General features: G+C 48.2%; 1 protein-coding gene and 1 long non-coding RNA gene across 2 annotated transcripts in view; one reads left to right on the plus strand and one right to left on the minus strand.

The window, feature by feature from the left end:
- LOC138261506 (ankyrin repeat and fibronectin type-III domain-containing protein 1-like) overlaps positions 1-17,984 on the plus strand; it is a 1,513,685-nt gene that overhangs the window by 436,075 nt on the left and 1,059,626 nt on the right. The gene's annotated exons all lie outside the window — the stretch shown is intronic.
- The window catches only part of LOC138260756 (uncharacterized), a 53,896-nt gene that overhangs the window by 609 nt on the left and 35,303 nt on the right, over positions 1-17,984 (minus strand). The gene's annotated exons all lie outside the window — the stretch shown is intronic.

Genomic DNA, 17,984 nt, shown 5'->3' on the forward strand with positions numbered 1-17,984 from the left:
GTATGTCCATCTTGTGATGGGTCTTCAACAGGGCTTGTATCTTTTCTCCCAGCACTTCTAGGGCACGTTCTCCTCTTCCAGTTGGACTACATAGGTTTTTTGTGAGGCCTCCAGGACAAGCAACCAGTGAGGCTGTTCTTCATTATCTCTAAAAGTAAATACAGTCTTCCATACCATTGGTACCCTGACACATCTTGAAGGATGGGTTAGACTATAGTCACCTTTCCATTGGACTCCTTTGCTCGTCTTTGGTCCTAGTTCTGTGGTAAAAATGTAAGACTGCACAGGGATTACCATTCAAAGTTTTGCAGTAAAAACTCATAAACATCAGTTCACCAAAATGCCAGGGGTAGAGGAGGTGACATCATACATTTAACCTTTACTTTCACTCACCTAGGCATGCTTGGGAATACACACACATTTATACATACACACACTCGTTCTCACACAAGCACACTGTCACTTGCAAGCGTGCACACAACATACATTTAAAATTATTTTTTACTTACTTCTGTGGCCAGGGAGGGTCATACTCCTGCAAATTATAATTAATTATTTCTTACACTAATTGTGAATAATAAAATATTATTCACTATTAGTTAAATTGAGAATTGACAAAAGACAAAGAAAGTGGGGCTGGCCTTGTGTGCCTGGGACTGATTTTGCTACCTCTGAGGGCAGGAGTCTCCAAGGCAGTGCCAAGGGTCGCAAGCCAGGGGTCGCAGTTGCGACCTCTAGCGATCCCTAAATGACCTCCATGTAAACACTGAACCCACACCAAAATCCCTTCAATTTTCTACTGGCAAATTCTGGTATTAATTGGGTGAATGGCCAGACAAAAAAGCAAAAATACTCTATTTTGGGAGGCGTGGCCATGGGCGTCAAGATGGCGGTCGCACTCTAAGAGTGCTCCGGACCCCTCCGTCATCCGCCTGATACCGGCCCGCAGGTCCTGCACCTCGCCAGCCCTTCTTACCTGAGCCCCACCTGCGTGAGGACACGCTGTAGTGGTGGGGTGAGAGGCGCCCTCGTTTGGGCTGTGGTGGAGTCAGTGGCAGAGGTCGGCTGGGTGAGGCAGGCGCCGGCGACGTGCTTGGGGCCGGCTGGAGAGGGCAGGATCTCCGTGGAGCAGCGGTAACTGCTGGGGCTCCGCGCAACAGTGAGCCGTGCCCTGCGGTGGTAAGGGCGCTCCTGGCCCCATCGATGAACCGGGCTTCATTCCGCGGCGGCCCCGGAGAAAAGACTCCCGCCCCCGGCGTCCGCGGCCTGAGGCCAGTACCACAGCCTGGGGGCATGTGGCGGCGGAGGAGGCCTGCTGTGTGTGGAGTGAGCGTGCCGGGCGGGCCCGGGCTTCCTGGCGGGCCCACGGGCCAAGTCAAACGGTCCATCCTGCTGACTGGAGGCGCGGCAGATACAGTGCGGGTGCCGGCACCTGGTGGAAGGCACACAGGAGATCGCCCACCCGGGCAGAGGTGGAGCCAGGCCCATGGAGCATCGGCAGAGTGACACGGCGGAGCCGTGAGAGGCTCGGAGGTCAGTGGCTGCCCCTCCTGAGGACACGGGGTCCCTGCTGCGACGGGGACGGCCCGGGACTGCCTTGTGGGTCCTGGGCCTGGTGTGTGTAGACCCCGGGACGGTGTGGCCTAAAACTGTCTGCCCTACCCCTGGAGGAAGACTGTGGGGTTACGAGCAGTCAAGCAGGGAGCGAACACCCCAGGTGCGAGAGGCGTGGAACAGCTGGTGGATCGACGGCGAACGAGAAGCCCAGGCTGGGGTGACAGCGGACTCATGGGGGTAAGCGGTGGTGCTGAAGAGACCCACTGAGGCTGCGGCAGCAAGCATCGGGCGCTCAGGGGCGGCTCCTCGCACAGCTTAGAGATGTGGTGGCTAGACTTATCCCGGGCCTAAACCATAATAGGGGGAGATTTTAACTCTGTTCTTCACCCGGAGATAGATACTGCTGGACCCACGTCCTTGGGCCGGGCTGCGTAAATGGGTTGACAGCTTAGGTCTCTGTGACGCGTGGCAGACTTGGCACCCCACCGACGGCAATACACTCACACATCCGCAGCACACCACACCCACGCCAGAATAGATCTCTTCCTCCTGCCTGCCCTTGATGTTCCCCGAGTTACTGGAGTAGATATCCTTCCTCAGGGGGTTTCAGATCACGCGCCAATACTCCTTCGTTTCGACGATGTAGATGCGGCCAGACGCCCAAAGTGGCGGCTTAATGTCTGGTACTTGCAAGACGCTGACTACACCCAAGCTCCCTGAGAACATATTTCAGACTACTTTGCCTTTAATCTTGGGTCTGTATCATCCCCGGGTATGATCTGGGCAGCCTGCAAGGCCACTCTCGGGGACACACTAAGCATCTCCTTCGGGTGCGGGAACGTGCATGTCTTCAGAAAGTGTTGGCCCTGGAGGCGAGAGCTGTGCGCTTAGAGGGCCAGCTTAACGATACCATAACTCCATCGGCGGCGCGGCAATTAACCCTAGTGAGGGAAGAGATTTGTCACACTACCATGGAGGTAGCTAAACACATGTGCTATGCGTCCGTAGCCCGCGTATATAGGTGGGGAGACAAGAACGTCAAGCTCCTCTATTGGCTCGCCACTGGACCAATGGCGAATAGAATTGTTCCGGAGGTCATCGATGATTCCGGCCCCATCTCCTGGACCCCATACGAGATAGCGCAGAGCTTCGCCACTTACTGCAGGAAGCTCTATGAGGAGCGGCACAGGCCCCAGGTTGGTAGAGAGGCCTCCTTGCTGGAGGAGGTGTCCTTTCCAGTGATTTCAACAAAGGAAAAGCAAGACCTTGACAGGCATCTGGGCCTGCAGGAGGTCGAGGAAGCCATTTCGGGGCTGGCTGCCAGGAAGATGCCGGGCCCCCACGGTTTCACGATATCCTTAACCCCCACCTGCTTACCATGTTCGAAGAGACCGAAAGAAAGGGGTTTCTCCCCCCGATTTGGATCTGGCCACTATAGTGGTGATCCCGAAGACCAGCCCCCCATCGCAATGCTGTGCGGCATACCGCCCTATCTCGCTGCTTAATACCGAACTGAAAATACTATCTATCATCCTCGCTACTAGGCTGAAAAAGGTGTTACCTTCATTGATCCATCCGGATCAATGCGGTTTCATGCTGACCAGGAGCACCAGACACTGTGTCCGGCGACTACATGTGTACCTGACCAACCGGAACCTGCTGACCTCTCTGCTGGCGCTTCTCCGCCTGGACTTCGAGAAGGCCTTTGATACAGTGGACTGGACCTACCTTCAGCAAGTGCTGTTAAAAGTCGGGCTCGGGCCACGATTTTGAGCACTAGTAAGACTCCTCTACTCCAATCCAACGGCCCTGGTGCAAGTGAACGGGGTGGTGTCTGACCGGTTCCCTATTCGTTGGGGCACGTGCTGGGGATGTCCCCTATCCCCGCTCCTGTTCGCCTTGGCGATGGAGCTGCTGGCGAAACTTATCAGGGAGGACTCCTTGGTTGAGGGCTGGTCATGGCCTACCAGAGAAGAGGATCATATCGCCATGTATGCGGACGACGTGCTTTTGTTCTTAGCAAGCCCAGCTAGTAGCGGTCCTAGAGTGATGCGCCTGCTCGAGCTGTTCGCAGAGGCTTCCGGTCTGATGCTTAACCCCAGTAAATCGCTCCTGGTCCCACTTCACCCGGTCAGGGACTTCTACGACTGGCAGAGTACCATTCCGATTCAACGTAACAGCTTCCAATACCTGGGAGTGCAGATTGCACTGTTCCCTGAACTGGCCTGGTCCCTTAATGTTGAACCCCTGACACAGAGGGTCAGGGAGGACCTCCAGAAATGGCGGTCTTTGCCTCTCAATGTCTTGGGCCGGATAGCGCTTTACAAAATGATGGTGCTCCCCCGATACCGCTACCTGCTCCAGACCTACCCCCTACCCTATCCCCAGGAAATGGTTCAAAGAAGCGGATACTGTAGCGCGACACTTCCTATGGTGCAATTCCCGTCCCCGTGTGGCGTTTTGCTTTTGCCAGAGAGACGTGTACGGGGTGGACTGGGGATGTCCAACCTCTATCATTATTACCTTGCTATGCAGCTATTGGTGATTAATGACTGGCTGGGAGGTGGCTGGTCAGATCCGACCTATCAGCTGGAACTGTTGACGCTCGGCTTTCCTAGTTTGATGGGGCTGCTTTATGACGACCCATTGCAACATCCCGGAGGTGACGAGGGTGGTGCTGATGGGGTGGAGGGCAGCACAGACGGAGACGGAGTGGCGACGTCGTCTCACGCAGCAGACCCCGCTGTGGCACGGAACGTGACTTAAGGATGTCTCAGCACTCGAGGGGTTCCATAAATGGGACCTTATTGGCATATCACTACTTGGAGATGTCTGGGCAGGTACTCATATGCGGTCATTCCAAGAGCTTCAGCAGCAGTTGTCCCTTGCCCCCTCCCTATTCCACAAAAATCCGCAGCTTCGTCACGCACTTCATGTACGCGTTCAGGCCGGGACAGTCCTCCCTGAGTTTAGCCCCTTGGAAGCCAGGACGCTGATGGGTCACTTGGGCAAAGTGGGAGTGTTGCGCATATACTGTACATTGACAACACACACAACACGGCCCTTAGATGTGCTTCGTGAGCGATGGGAGTGCTGGGTGGGTCCAGTGGAAGAGGAAAATTGGAGAGACGCTCTAATGGCCCCACGAACATTAACCATGACCTCCCGACTCTGGGTCGTGCAAACTTATTATCTCCATGCGGCCTATCTCTCTCCTGCGAGGCTCCAGAGAATGGGCCTCTGCCCTCAGGCTGACTGTCCGCGCTGCACAGGCCCAGACGCAGACTTCTTTCATATGGTGTGGACCTGTCCACATATTGTATCCTATTGGTGGGCAGTGACGGCCAAGTTCGCTGGGGTTTTGCAGGAGGAGCTGGATGTTGCCCCAGTACGCATCCTCTTGGGGGTCCTTGATGGGGTGGGTTCAAACAGAGCAGAGCGGGCATTCGTCGGAACGGCCTGCTTGGTAGCCAAGAGAGACATTGCTGCAGGCTGGCAGTCAGAGACAGCTCCAGCAGTAGGAAGGTGGCACAGGGGAGTGGACTGGTGCGCTCAGCAAGAAGAGCTTGTGTATGAAGCGAGGGGCTGTCCCTATAAGCATGACAAGGTGTGGGAGAAATGGATGGGGACCTGGGGAGGGGACGATACCGATATGGGGTAATGTACATTTGTCAAACACGCTGTGTTGATTCCTTAAAAGGCCATTTCGACTAAGAGACTTCACTATGTTATGTGCAATTGTCTGACACAATGCTTGGTTTATGCAGCTCCTCTACGACCTGTTAGGCATTATGTTGTTGCTATTTAAACTCAATAAAAATGTTTATTAAAAAAAATACTCTATTTTGTGGAATAAACATGGGCTCTACATGTTAAACCTCATTTCATTAGAAAAACTCAGAATCAAAGATATTCCTTGCAACCAGTAAACACTTCACCTCATGGTAACAGTGTTTACTTAGTCAGATAAATGCCACCGCTTTCTGAAGTGATCAGAATGGGAGCCTTCAGATAACACAATCTAATGAACGACCATGGCACAGTAATGTCCATAACAAGCCTAAGCATAAATGTTGGCAGCTCTCCCTGATATACATGTTGCTGTCACTCCCTGCCATAATTGCTTCTAGTTCCCCTTCTTCTAGTTGATCCTCATAGGCACAGTGCATGACATCACCTCCAGGAATAAATGGTGGAGCTGTCCTGGCATAAATAAAATATGGCAACTCTCATTGGCTCGGATTGTGACAGCACCCCCTTTCATGAATGATTGCCACACTCCAAGAGGTATGCCAGCTGTCCCAAACATGCACATATGGTGGACGTGATCCCATGTATTTATGTTGGGACTTCTATTGTCATCGAGGTTGTCAGCACTACCAGACTTCAATGATGACTGATTTTAAGGGAATTAATGCTGATATGATTTACAGGGGCTAGTGTTCTGGCACACTCACGCAGGAATATTGGAAATAAAAATGTAATCCCAGGAATTATTGTGGGCAGCATTCCTTGACATATATGCTTAAAGCACTCTTTAAATAGGGTGCCGACTTTATATTTATGGCGTAATTGTGTGTAATATTCTGAAATTTCACGTAATTATGCAAAAGCAAATTACGGCAATTTCTCACCCCCCCTACAAGTTGTGCAACTTTTGGCCTTTTTGCATGGATATATTTTAGCAAAACTTCTTGAAACAAATGTTGGCTTTACTCAATTGGTGCACATGTCGGGACAGCACCTTGTGTCAAATGCTTGGAGCAATTCAAGCAAAACTGTCGACTCAGGCAAACATGTTGATATCACCCTATGCATAAATGTTGGTATACCACTTGGCCAGTTTGCTAAACGCTGCACAGGCTACTTTAGCAGTAGTCTCAGGAGAACATTTTGACAGCATTATCAGACCAAACAATGGCAGTTCCCACTGTGCAAACATTACAAGTATGATGTCACAAACGCTCCTGGTCTTTAGTGGAAATAGTGCTGCTTGGAGTTTAGTCTAGGCACACTCGTACATGTTGAAACACCCACAGCTATTCCAGTTGGCAACATTTGCAGATATTATTGATGGCTTTCTTCACAAACAAACCTGCTTGCATCCCTCACTAGGTTACTGTTGGCAGCACTTCCTAGGATCAATTTCCAGGCATAGATGTTTTCAGCATTCCTTGGCACTTAATGTTGGTAGGTTTCTGAGGCAGGAATATTGGGTATAAATTTTGTAGACCATTGCTGGAATCAATTTTGGCTACATTCTGTGGCGTCTTTCCATGGCTCTGATGTTGACTGAAGTCACAGACATAACCCATTATAGAACGTACAGCTATAAACAATCTCAGTATTGGATGGCACAGAATAATTACAGTGGCCGCCTGTCCTTTAGGGTGAAGGGGCCACGCCCCCCCCACCTTTTGCCCCTCATGAAGAGTGTCTGTCCGGCTGAACAAAGGTCAGCCTGACAGACACTCTCCATGTTCATATCAGGCAGCCAGGAGCAGACATGTGTGATTTGCGCACACTCCTGGCTGCCTGAGCAGAACTTTGCTGGGCTGAGGAGGTCACAGCTCCTATGGGCGTGACCTCCTCAGCTCAGCACAGGTGCCCGGAGGCCCTCCACTGGGTGACGAGGAAAGCGTCACCCATTGAAACTCGCCCTGGGCGCTTCAGGTTTAAGCCCTGAAGTGCCCAGGGCGAATGTCAATCAGTGACACTTCGTCACATAGTGGGGTGGGGTCAGCAGTCTCACTGACACCATCCCACTCTGTGACGAGGCTGGGACTGCTGCCTTCCCTCAGAGGGAAGGCAGCAGTCCCAACCCTCCTGGGACCTGGAGGCTGAAGGTAAGTGTGTGTGTGTGTGTGTGTGATGTTTTAAATTGAATGTTTGGTGCGCGCATGCATGTTTGAGTGTTATGAGTGTTGTTAATGGATGTGCGTGCGTGTGTGTGTGGGTGAAAGAATGAGTGTGTGCGATCTTTTAAAATGAATGAATGTTTGGTGCGGTGCGGGTGTGCATGTTTGAATGGTATGAGTGTTGTTAATGGATGTGCGTGTGTGTGTGCGTGCGTGCGTGTCTGTGTGTGAAAGAATGAGTGTGTGTGTGTGTGTGTATATCCGGCCCGCCCCCCTCCCTCCTAAAGCTGCCTGCCGCCACTGAATAATTATTAGACTGCTGGCACAAGTAATGCTTGTTCTTCTGGGCATGGTGAGGACCCTCATGTGCATCAATGCTTCCAGAGCACCAGAGCAAAAATGATACCCCCACTGCCAAGAATGGTCCCCACACTGTTAACTTCCTGCCACTGTTAGCAGCACTCTGTTCTGGGATGTTGATGAACTGTTGCCCATATGTTAGAGCGCACCAGGTCTTATAGAAAGAACAGAACAAAATTACAGAACAAAATCATACTGAAGCGGGCCCTCCAAAGGAGGAGGCCCAATTTCAGTTTAAAAATATGTGTTCTAGGCCGAAAACACGTATATCATCATCTGGCGCCATTTAGCGGGATTAGACGAGTTAGCTACCTCGTCATCAATAAAAATGATTGTATCTATAAATACATATGCTGCATCAGAACTGCAGAACCCTCAAAAGCCGCAGTCCCTGTAGAATTATGATTACTCTGTTCCATTTCCCCTCCTGCAACCTTGTCAGGACTGTTCACCAGCATCAATTGCACCCAGGGCTTTCAGTGAGATGAAGAAACGTGGTCGTGGGTAAAAAACGGGGCTATCTCAAAGGTAATTGGCCTCAAAGGCCTGTGTAATTAAGATCGTGGCTTAAAAACACCCAACTTAAAATCTGTGCTTAGCAATGTGTGCAGCCCGACTTGTAATTTGATTTCTTTCTGTCACTGCATCCAGATATATAATAGAACAAGTAACATTACAACTATAATACGCCAGGTCTATTGACTTTGTCAATGGTTGTTTCTTGCATAAGATAAATAGGTAACAACAATGGCTTTGTTGTATATAATACTGAAAATGCATAATTTCTGAAATAATGAGACTGTGAAAGAACTATGATGAGTCTCTTTGGAGTTACATCAAAGGCAGTGAAGTGTGGTACGGCTGAAATGTTAAGATTTTTTGCACCCCAAGAGTGACGGATAAAATGGAAAGCCCGATGGGGCCCGCCTCACCAACTGCTTTTTTTTAACTACCGGTGCTCAGTACCGACAGGCCCGGCCACCTTAAAGCCCTGATTCCAGCAGCACTGGCTGGCCCCAGAGCTTGACTTTCTGAACGCCAATCTCTTGCCTTTATGTGGTGGGGGGCGAGGTGGTGTGCTCTTGCACACTCACCTAGACCCCCTTTTAGCTGTCAATCTACTTTATGTTGTAGATTCACCTGAAGCTGTACATGAACTATGACGCACACGCGCCACACGCTGTAATAACAAATTTAAAGACGTACATGCTCTACTTTAAATAATGGAACGCGTAGAACGCAGCTGTTATTCACTAGAGGCCTTGCAGCAAGGAGCCCGAGTAAATATGCCCTTAGCTCCGAAGGGAACAGCTTTTACCTGCAAGAAAAAAATTGACCTGGCGGTGTCTCCTGCAAGCGCGCGCTAAGATTAATCAGCTTCATGGATAGGCCTATTTATCGGCTGCAGACTTTCGTTACCGTGCCCTCGTCATAGTTTTCTTGGTTGATTTCTACACTATAACAATGAAGTGTGGTTTCACTACGCAATAAACATCTCGCATATCCTGAAAATTATTTTGGTTGAAACTCCCAGGGTGCTTTTGAGTAAAACATAAAAAGAAAATATACAAATTGTCCAAAACGTAGAAAAATGTCAGACAGATCTTATGGTAAACTACGTACAAATCATGTGTCACCTGCATGATAATTTGCAAATCAATCTAGATGGCAAATGTCTCGAATGTTGTAAGCATTCCCAGGCGTAGCATTCTACCCATCCACAAAGCACTTTAGCACCTCACTGCTTCACCCCCTCGTCAGGGGTTGAAAATGCTATGTAAATAACAATGCAGTACAATCCAAAACAATACCAATGCCAAAGGTCCTGAAGATGTGAAGTATCCCATAACAACTTTAACTTCTATATAAGGAATGCAATAATAAATTGCATGAAATGCATATTGTCAAATGCATGACAGGTCATGAAAACAGTATGAAAAAATGTAACACTTATACCTAACAATGGCCCTGATTTAGAGTTTGGCGGACAAGTTATCCTATCATAAACATTACAGATAACCCACCCCACGAAATGCAAGTGCATTAAACCCATTGTGCTATCACTACGGAGGACGGGACACCCCAACATTTGTGACGAGTAACCTGTCCTTCAAACTCTAAATCAGGCTCTAACTAATTAACCCTGTGTTCCCATGGAGCAGAGCCCTACCCACCCACAAAGCATTTCAGTGCCTCTTGAGTTATAGTAAGCACTGACTATACCTTAGCATCTGGATGAGATAGTGCATAGGCAGAGGTTCTGGGCTTCTCTTTTCTCTGGGGGTCGCCGCCTAAGTGACTACGACTCCCTAGTTTGGGCCTGGATGAAAGGGGCTTGGTGTAAGTGCTTACAGAGGAGTTTGCACAGGCTCTCCACTCTGATCGATGGATATGTGTTGTGTGCTTCACCCAGGCCTCAGAGACTCTGGAGAACTATGCCAGCGGTGGCTTTGACAGGAAGTGGCACCTACAAATAAAGCACAGTCTATCTGCCATACAATAGTAGAAGTGTATAGTACTCAGCATTGAGTAACTCCGGTGCACAAAAATATTGTACAACTCAGATTAATACCTTCTACCTGGATGAATGGGATCCAACTTTATTCTGTACCTATATAGTGCCCAAGTGCAAACAAAGTTACCTGTTCAGGTGTAGATCAGGAGTGCTCTCCTCCCACACAAATTAGGGCTGTTGGTGTGCAAAGTAAGATGACACAGCTGGCGAGAAGTCTCCATGGATGGTGCGAGGAAGAACTGTATGTCTTTCCCTCCTGTGAGTTTTAGAGTGGTGCTTTGGTTGCTTGATTTATTAAGGTCGAACGATGTGAATCTGTTCCAGGGCCCATATTAAAGATCGGCAGTGCTTACTTTGTAAGAGAACGAGTGGGTGACCAAAACTGCCCTGAAACCTGCAGCCGGAGCTGTTAGATGTTGGCGCACTGAATAACAGGCTGCATGGCCTGAATCCACCTCAGGTCTCTTTAACAACGTCCATACACTCCCTGCCACTTCATCTCACTCTTACAGCCTCCTGCGGTCCTCCTTTGTGGCATTTACTGTCTTTCTCTTGTTCCGCCTTTCCACTTAGTATTTTCCGTCTCTTCCTCTAAATGCAAGATGCAAAAAACGAAGTACCAGTCCTCAAAAATAAGTGCCGGTGGCCCCAGTGGCATCCACTGGCTCAATCTGAGCACTGAAAAGAGGGCAAACTGGCTTGGTTTGCACCGTGGCATGCCTTTAACTGGACGGGCCCCACACAAAAAGGCTCAGTGCGCTGTATCTGTAAGGATGTTGTCTCCAGCACAGCCGTGACCTCGTGCCTGCCTTCTGGGAAGCACATTAGTGGATCGTACACCACCTTTTGGAGGCAGTGGTCAATTGGACCAATACCCCTCTCCCCTTTTAGGGGCATACTCGGGAGGTCAGAGGGTGAACTGACTTTGCACCACGTATATGTGGGACATAGCGTGCCACGGGGGGGGGGCCTCCTTGTCTCTGAGCGCGGGTTCCTCGTTTTCCTAGGGCGACTCAAGATGCTTGAGTGGCCTCTAATGTGACACAAATCTTTGTAGCGCACCTATTGCACTGTCACAAACTCAAGGAGGCGTTCCCTCTTTTGCCTCGGGGTGCGGCCCCCTACAAATGAGGGAACACCCCCTTGAAATTGCACCAGAGCTACATGTGGGTTGAGCAATCTGTATTAGTTTCCTGGACAGTTGAAGTATGTATATAAAAACGAATCTAACGTGTCATCCAATGCGTATTACTGTCACTGTTTCCATTTCTGTAGTGCATAACCAGCCATGTTATGGCATCACAGCATTTCCGGTGGTTCACGGATAACTTTCCAAATGGCCCTGAAGATTCCATTCTGTGCCTTGACCTCACACACTCTAGTTCAGGCTGGTGATAATGCATTCTCTCTTTCTGACTGCATATTTTACAGGTGTCACAAGATGACAAGAGATGATGCTGATGATACATGAACAGTGATAATCTGTGTCAAGATGTCAGTTCCACAAGAAAGGGGTTAAGCGCTAGGCGTTAATTACAGAACAAAACTCCAACAGGGGAGACAGTGGGAGGTCAGGAACACGAGCAATGGGGGATCAGAAAGCAAAACTGCTAACCACTGCAGGGTGGGAGCTTTCAGTTGAAGAACACTTCCGGGTCAATGGTCACAGAGCATATATACACTCAATGCACACTAAACTCTTTGGCTGGCGATGATCCGTAATTATATACGCTATCCACTTAATTCATTTCGCCCACCAGATTCTCTGTCACTCTCCTTTCTCAGTTTCCCCTTTGCCATTCCTGCCCCTCCCTCCACATAGTCCCCTCGAAGACTCCTTTATTTGTGGTGGCTGTTTGGTTGGTTAGTTCGTTTGCCTACCTGTATTTTGAGGTTTGTCCATCTGCTGCTAATGTCTAGATGTCCTGTGGAGCAAGCTCCTGGTTACTGTTGCGACTAAAGTCTGTCTTTACTATATGTTAATTCTAACTGTTTGGTGTCCTCTGCTCTGTCTTGTCCTTATTTAACTTTTGCTCCACATATCATCTGAGTACGAAGGATGAGCCACAAACAGACACTGCTCCACCCTGAGTGTTGTTATATTGACCTGCAACAGCAAATGCTACTATGCCTTCTCTCTGCCTTCCCCGTTTTCACCCTCTTCTCTGTTGAGGTATCCCACAGTCAGTACCTTCAGCGAGAATCGGGGACAGCCGGGACTTTCAATAGAGCTACATCTTTGGCCGAAGCTTGACAATATGTATCTGCATTTGTAAAGGGAGCCCCTTATGGGACAGCAGTATAGCTTCTTGCAGGGCACTGACGTGCAGTAATGGTGATCAATGTGTCACCCCTCTGGGTTATCCATATGATCAAGGGGCTACAACACTGGGAGAAGTAGGAGTCTTCAGCTCACTCTACCCTATGCATAGCAAGGAAGTCCAACTTCATGCTGGAAGGAGTACAGAGAGGCGTGGTCTTGGGGGTCTGCCATGGCCGGCTCATGATGTGCTGAGCACTGAGCCAGTGTGTGCCTGGTTTCAATTCTAGGGGAAGACCTCGGTGATACTGAATGGACTAGGAATGCAAGTGTCTGCTGTTCTCTGTCCCTTCCAGCACCATATCTGCTCCACATGGCTATGTAGGCTAAATATAATCATAGCCCCTGAAGATCTCAGTCCACAGAGAGCCATTTCTCCGCTTGTCTCTGAGTAGACACAAATGTCCATGTTGAACCAATGTTTATAGCCTCAGTGTCTACTATGCTGGCTTGGGATCAAGGGCTCCACCATCTCATTCAGCCCTGGCAGGCTGAGCGAGCCCTGGATATCACCCTGGGTATGGAAATACAATTCGCAATTACTAGGCATCAGCTAGAGATTTCACCATAGCTCGAGTGGAACTCTGGTTGACTTTCTCAAAGAATGGACCCAGTTAGTCAACAAGGTAGAACCCTGCAGTGATTGTGATTCTAATTTAAGCCCTGGTCTGCATTCAGAGCAGGGTACGTGTGAGAGAACCCTGACTGGTTCCCCTTACCAGGTGACTAATCTGGCACCATGCAGATAGTATACTGCCTCAGGGTGCATACGCACACTGGGAAGAACTGGGTGTCTACCAGCCGCTTCGCCAAGCTGTTTCCTTTAACAATCATGTTGGTGATAGAGTTGGTTTTAATGAGCTCCTAGACCTCTGTCTGCCACTATGTTGGAATTTCACCTGTGCTCATTACCTGTAAGTTTGACACTTACACTCAATCCAATGTCAAATGCTTCAACAGTACCTGAGAATGAAGTGGGTCTCCTTTACCTGTATTGTTGTACCTGGGGTTAAAACCTCTTTTGCCTGAAGGCCGCAGTCCACCCACCTCCACAGTCAGCCTGTGATGCCAGTTCATGTGGCCCTACACATGCAGGTTATTGAATGCTGTTGTTACTTGAGAGACTGTGAGAACTTTGTTATTCCTGAATCTCTGCAAAGAAAAGCCAACTCAGAAAGCCATCCCCCCTTAAAGGGAAGCAGTGGGGTTAGATCACCTTGGGAGGGATAACAACCCACTCACTAAGGGAGGACCAACCAGCCCGATAATCCTAGAGACCTTGTGAACTTACTGTTTATAAAGTGTACATTTCTGAGTCAGGGGCTGGGGCTGTGGGCTGGCTCAGATAATAGTCCCACCAGAATGCCTCAATCCTGCCCTCACCCCCTTAACGTGCACCCCAAACTTCACGAGATCTCCTGCTGACACTTTGCCAGTCTAGAGCAGGCCGAAAATATGAGCAGTTTTCTTCCCAGAGTTGGAATAAACCACACAGAAAAAAAGGCCATTGTTTCTGGTTACCTGTGTTAGCTGCAGTGCTTAATTGGGGCCACTGATGGCAGGTGGGTCCCATAAGCAGTCCTCTTTAGGTGGAGCGCACAGTCACTCTGGCCTGATGTAATAGCTCTGTGGGCTTTTAACTACGCCCTCCGCACGCCCATCACTGTCACTCATTCATGGGCTTGCCTTTAAAAAAGCCTTTGTTATCATTGGTAAATGCTTTACGTTTGTCCCTCCTTGGGGCAGTTTTGTTACTGCTTAGGCCATCAGCCCTGTTACAAGGATAATTGTAGGATTGCTGATACGTTTGACTGCGAGCGAACTTCTTTTTCTTTTTGTGGCTCTCCTCCGTGCTCCTGCTCATGGTGGCCGTGGCTCTTTAAATCGACTCCCTTATGTCAACTGTTTTACTTTTTATTTTCAATTTAAGTGCTAAGAAAAGTCTAGTTAGGAATTTACGTTAACAGCTCTAACTTGAGCAAACGCTAGACCCTTTGCTTTGCCAGTGCTTGTTTGGAACCTGCGCTTCTGATTTTTTCATCGGACTTTAGTCCAGAGTAATATAATGTAAAAAAAAAAGAGAGAGATGTGGGAAAGAATGAGGACGAGAAAGATGGGAAAAGGTGACAAAGGGAGAACGTAGGAACCTGGAAGAGTGAGCTGAGGGTGCATGGAGTGCCTGGCAACGGGTTAAAGACAAGAGGAACCAGGTAGACTGAAGAGGGCACTGCCTTGGTACTCGGCACGTGACATACAATAACGCCAATCGCGGACTTCTGATCAAAACGTTGAGGCCCAGCTATTACTGCTTTACAAAATAAGCACTGCAAAATTCCCAATTCTGTGGAGAAAACTCCAAATCACTGGTATTTTATGCAGGAAAAGCAGCAGGGGCAGGGGATTCCTGCCCTCCAGTATCCCACACACCGAAAACTGGCGACCGTGTGCTCGGCCTGCACCCTGGGCTCTGCGCTCCGCCGCAGCGAGGAAGACTCGCTTCCTACGTCCTACGTCCCAGCAGCTGCTGCTGCGATTAGTTCACGCAACCGCAGAGTCGGTATTAATAGGCTAACGGTAAACCTGAGTTTTTAATCTCTCTTCGTCCCCATACGGATTCAGCGGGAGCAATGACCCAAAATATTCACGCTCTTAACTCCGTCCGGGAATATTATTTATAAAACAAGAACGTGGTGAACCCGAGCTGTGACCCTGGCTTGCGTAAGGGGGCTGTAAAACATAAATATACATCAGCATATCAGGCGTGCTGTGACTCAGCGCTGCGAGAGTATGTGTGTGTACGCTTATGTGGAAGGAGGTGTTAGTGGTGTTTTTCAGTTGTTTATGATTGTGGCCTAATGTATATATAAATGTGGGGAATCAAATATTACACTTGGTCCGTTTCCATGTTATGCCTCGTGTTGTCTTAAAGTTCTCATTTAAATTATAGACAGGGCCAACAGAATTCTGCGGCAGGAGATGGACAAATTATGCAGCAGGGTTGACTAAATTATGCAGCGAGAAAAGGCAAATTATGCGGCATAACGAGGCACATTTTGTAACAGTATTACTTCATTATTTTTTTCATTTTTAAACTTGGTAACAATCTCTGGTCGCTGGTTGCATCACATTAGTACCAATGTAATACCCAGATATAGCAATAAGCAACAGAAAGGCGACCAGTCCAATTTTGCAGAGGTCCTTGTACTGCGCGGCAACGTCTGCTCTCACATTTTTAGTAACTTTTGAACCTTTTGAGCTAGAAACAAAGGGGCATATTTAAGAGCCCCTAGTGCCATCTACCAACATATTAGCGTCATTGTTTTGACGTTAATATTTTGTTAGATGGCCAAAATCCCCACTCCATATTAACAAAGTGGCGCAATGAATGCATTGCACCACTTTGTAAACTCTTGCGCCACATTATGCCTGCGGCAAGAATAATATATGCAAGGGGGCGTACCTCGGTTAGGGGGGCTGAAAAATGGAGCAAGGGAAATTAAGAGATTTCCTTGTGCCAGTTTTTTCAGCACTCTTAGCGCCTGCTCAGATCAGGCGTTAGAAGGGGGCATACCCTTATTTCTAATTGGCCCCTATGTACTCAGCATGAGTAGCACTAACATTTTGGCACTACTCCTGCAGTGTACATCAATAGTATCACAAAAATGATGCTATTGCCCCCTACCCTGTGCCATGGTGGTGGGGGGGGTGGCGGTAAAGAGCACGGGGAAAGTGGCGCTGTACTGTGTACAGCACCACCTTTCTTAAATATGACCCAAAATATTTATTTGTTAAAATATGCAGATTAACAGGCAGTTGATGAATTATGTGGAAAATGCAGCAAATCTATAATTATGCAAATTTAGCAACAACTGCACAATCGCATAATTCCATTGGCCCTGATTATAGACGTGGTCCCCTGTATATGGTTGTACTGTGTGCATGCATTGGGTACCTGAGGAGTGGGCTATTTGCTTCTATGATGTTTGTCAGGAGGCCAATTTAAGTACTTTTTTAAGCCCTCTATGTCTGTTATGAAATATGGGCTGGGCCACTGGAATTATACGGGTGGGGGTAAATTATGTGGCAGGATTGGCTAAATTATGCCACAGTGAAACACAAGTTATGCAGCATAATGTAGCACATCTTGTGATATTATCACCTCATTATGTTGCCATTTTTACACATGTTAACAGTATCTTAGCAAAGGTATCACCTTATTAGTACCAGTTTGACACCCAAATACATTGAACAGAAAGGAGACCACTCAACCTTGCAAAGTGCCTTACATTGCAGGCAATGTGTGACACTGCTTTTTATTAGCTTTAGATCTGTTTGAGTAAGAAACAACTTTTTTTGTTAGAATCTGCAGAATATACAGTAGAATGTGGCAAATCCATAATTATGTGGAAAAAAGTTCCAGTCACCATCAATATTGGTATAATAAAGTTGTGTATTATAGTACGTGCTGGTACAAGGATCAGGCGAGAGTATGTGGTGTATGTGGTAGTTTTTTTTTTTCTCCAGGATGTGTTGTTAGTGTACCCTTAGAGGCCTCTTGTGCAATTCAATATTATGGGTTACTGGAACTTATCTTCTAGACAGTGGCGTAACAAAGGAACCTGCAGCCCCAGCGGTGCATATACGCCCGAGCTCCACGGTACCCCCTCACCACAGTACATGCTCGGCAGGTCCCGGCCTGGGTCCTGGGGGTGCCCCCCCTACTGGTACTTTGTGGGGAGCCCCATTAAGTTTTGTTACACTACTGCTTCTAGATGTCATATGTTGTGTGTGAGGTTGAGTCATGTATAGCTGCAACATGCAACAACATTAACCTATAACATATAATAAACAAGTACATTTAAATCCCTTTATATACCCTGCGGATAGTAATACTGGACCATCACCCATAGTTCCTGTTTGCAATACCCAAGCCGCTCCTCTGCGAGCAAAGACACGCAATGCAAAGGAGGGATGAAGTGAAGCAATAGAGACAATGAAGATGTGATGAGGATGAACAGACCTACTGTACTCACAGTATTACCGTTTTGTGCCTTGTTCTTTTGCGAGGCTTTATGAAGCAGTTTTAAGTATGTTACTAATACTCTCTCTCTGTAGTCCATGGGTCATGCATCACTCAGAACCTGTGTGGGAGGTTCTTCTTCCAAAAACGATTCAGAAAAGAAAGTACCTTTTCAATGAACCATCAAATCCCCCACCACAGAGGAGTCGCACCTTAAGCCCATATGTAGTGACCTGGAGAAGACCTGATCTCCACAACGGGTAATATCACACCGTAATGACCCAGGCTTTTCTGGTTACAAAGCCACATGTTTCTCAAAGTCACTGAACCGAAGGAATTGGGCCATTTATGTTT

Source organism: Pleurodeles waltl, chromosome 10 (genome assembly GCF_031143425.1).
Source record: "Pleurodeles waltl isolate 20211129_DDA chromosome 10, aPleWal1.hap1.20221129, whole genome shotgun sequence".
Classification (NCBI taxonomy): Eukaryota; Metazoa; Chordata; class Amphibia; order Caudata; family Salamandridae; genus Pleurodeles; species Pleurodeles waltl.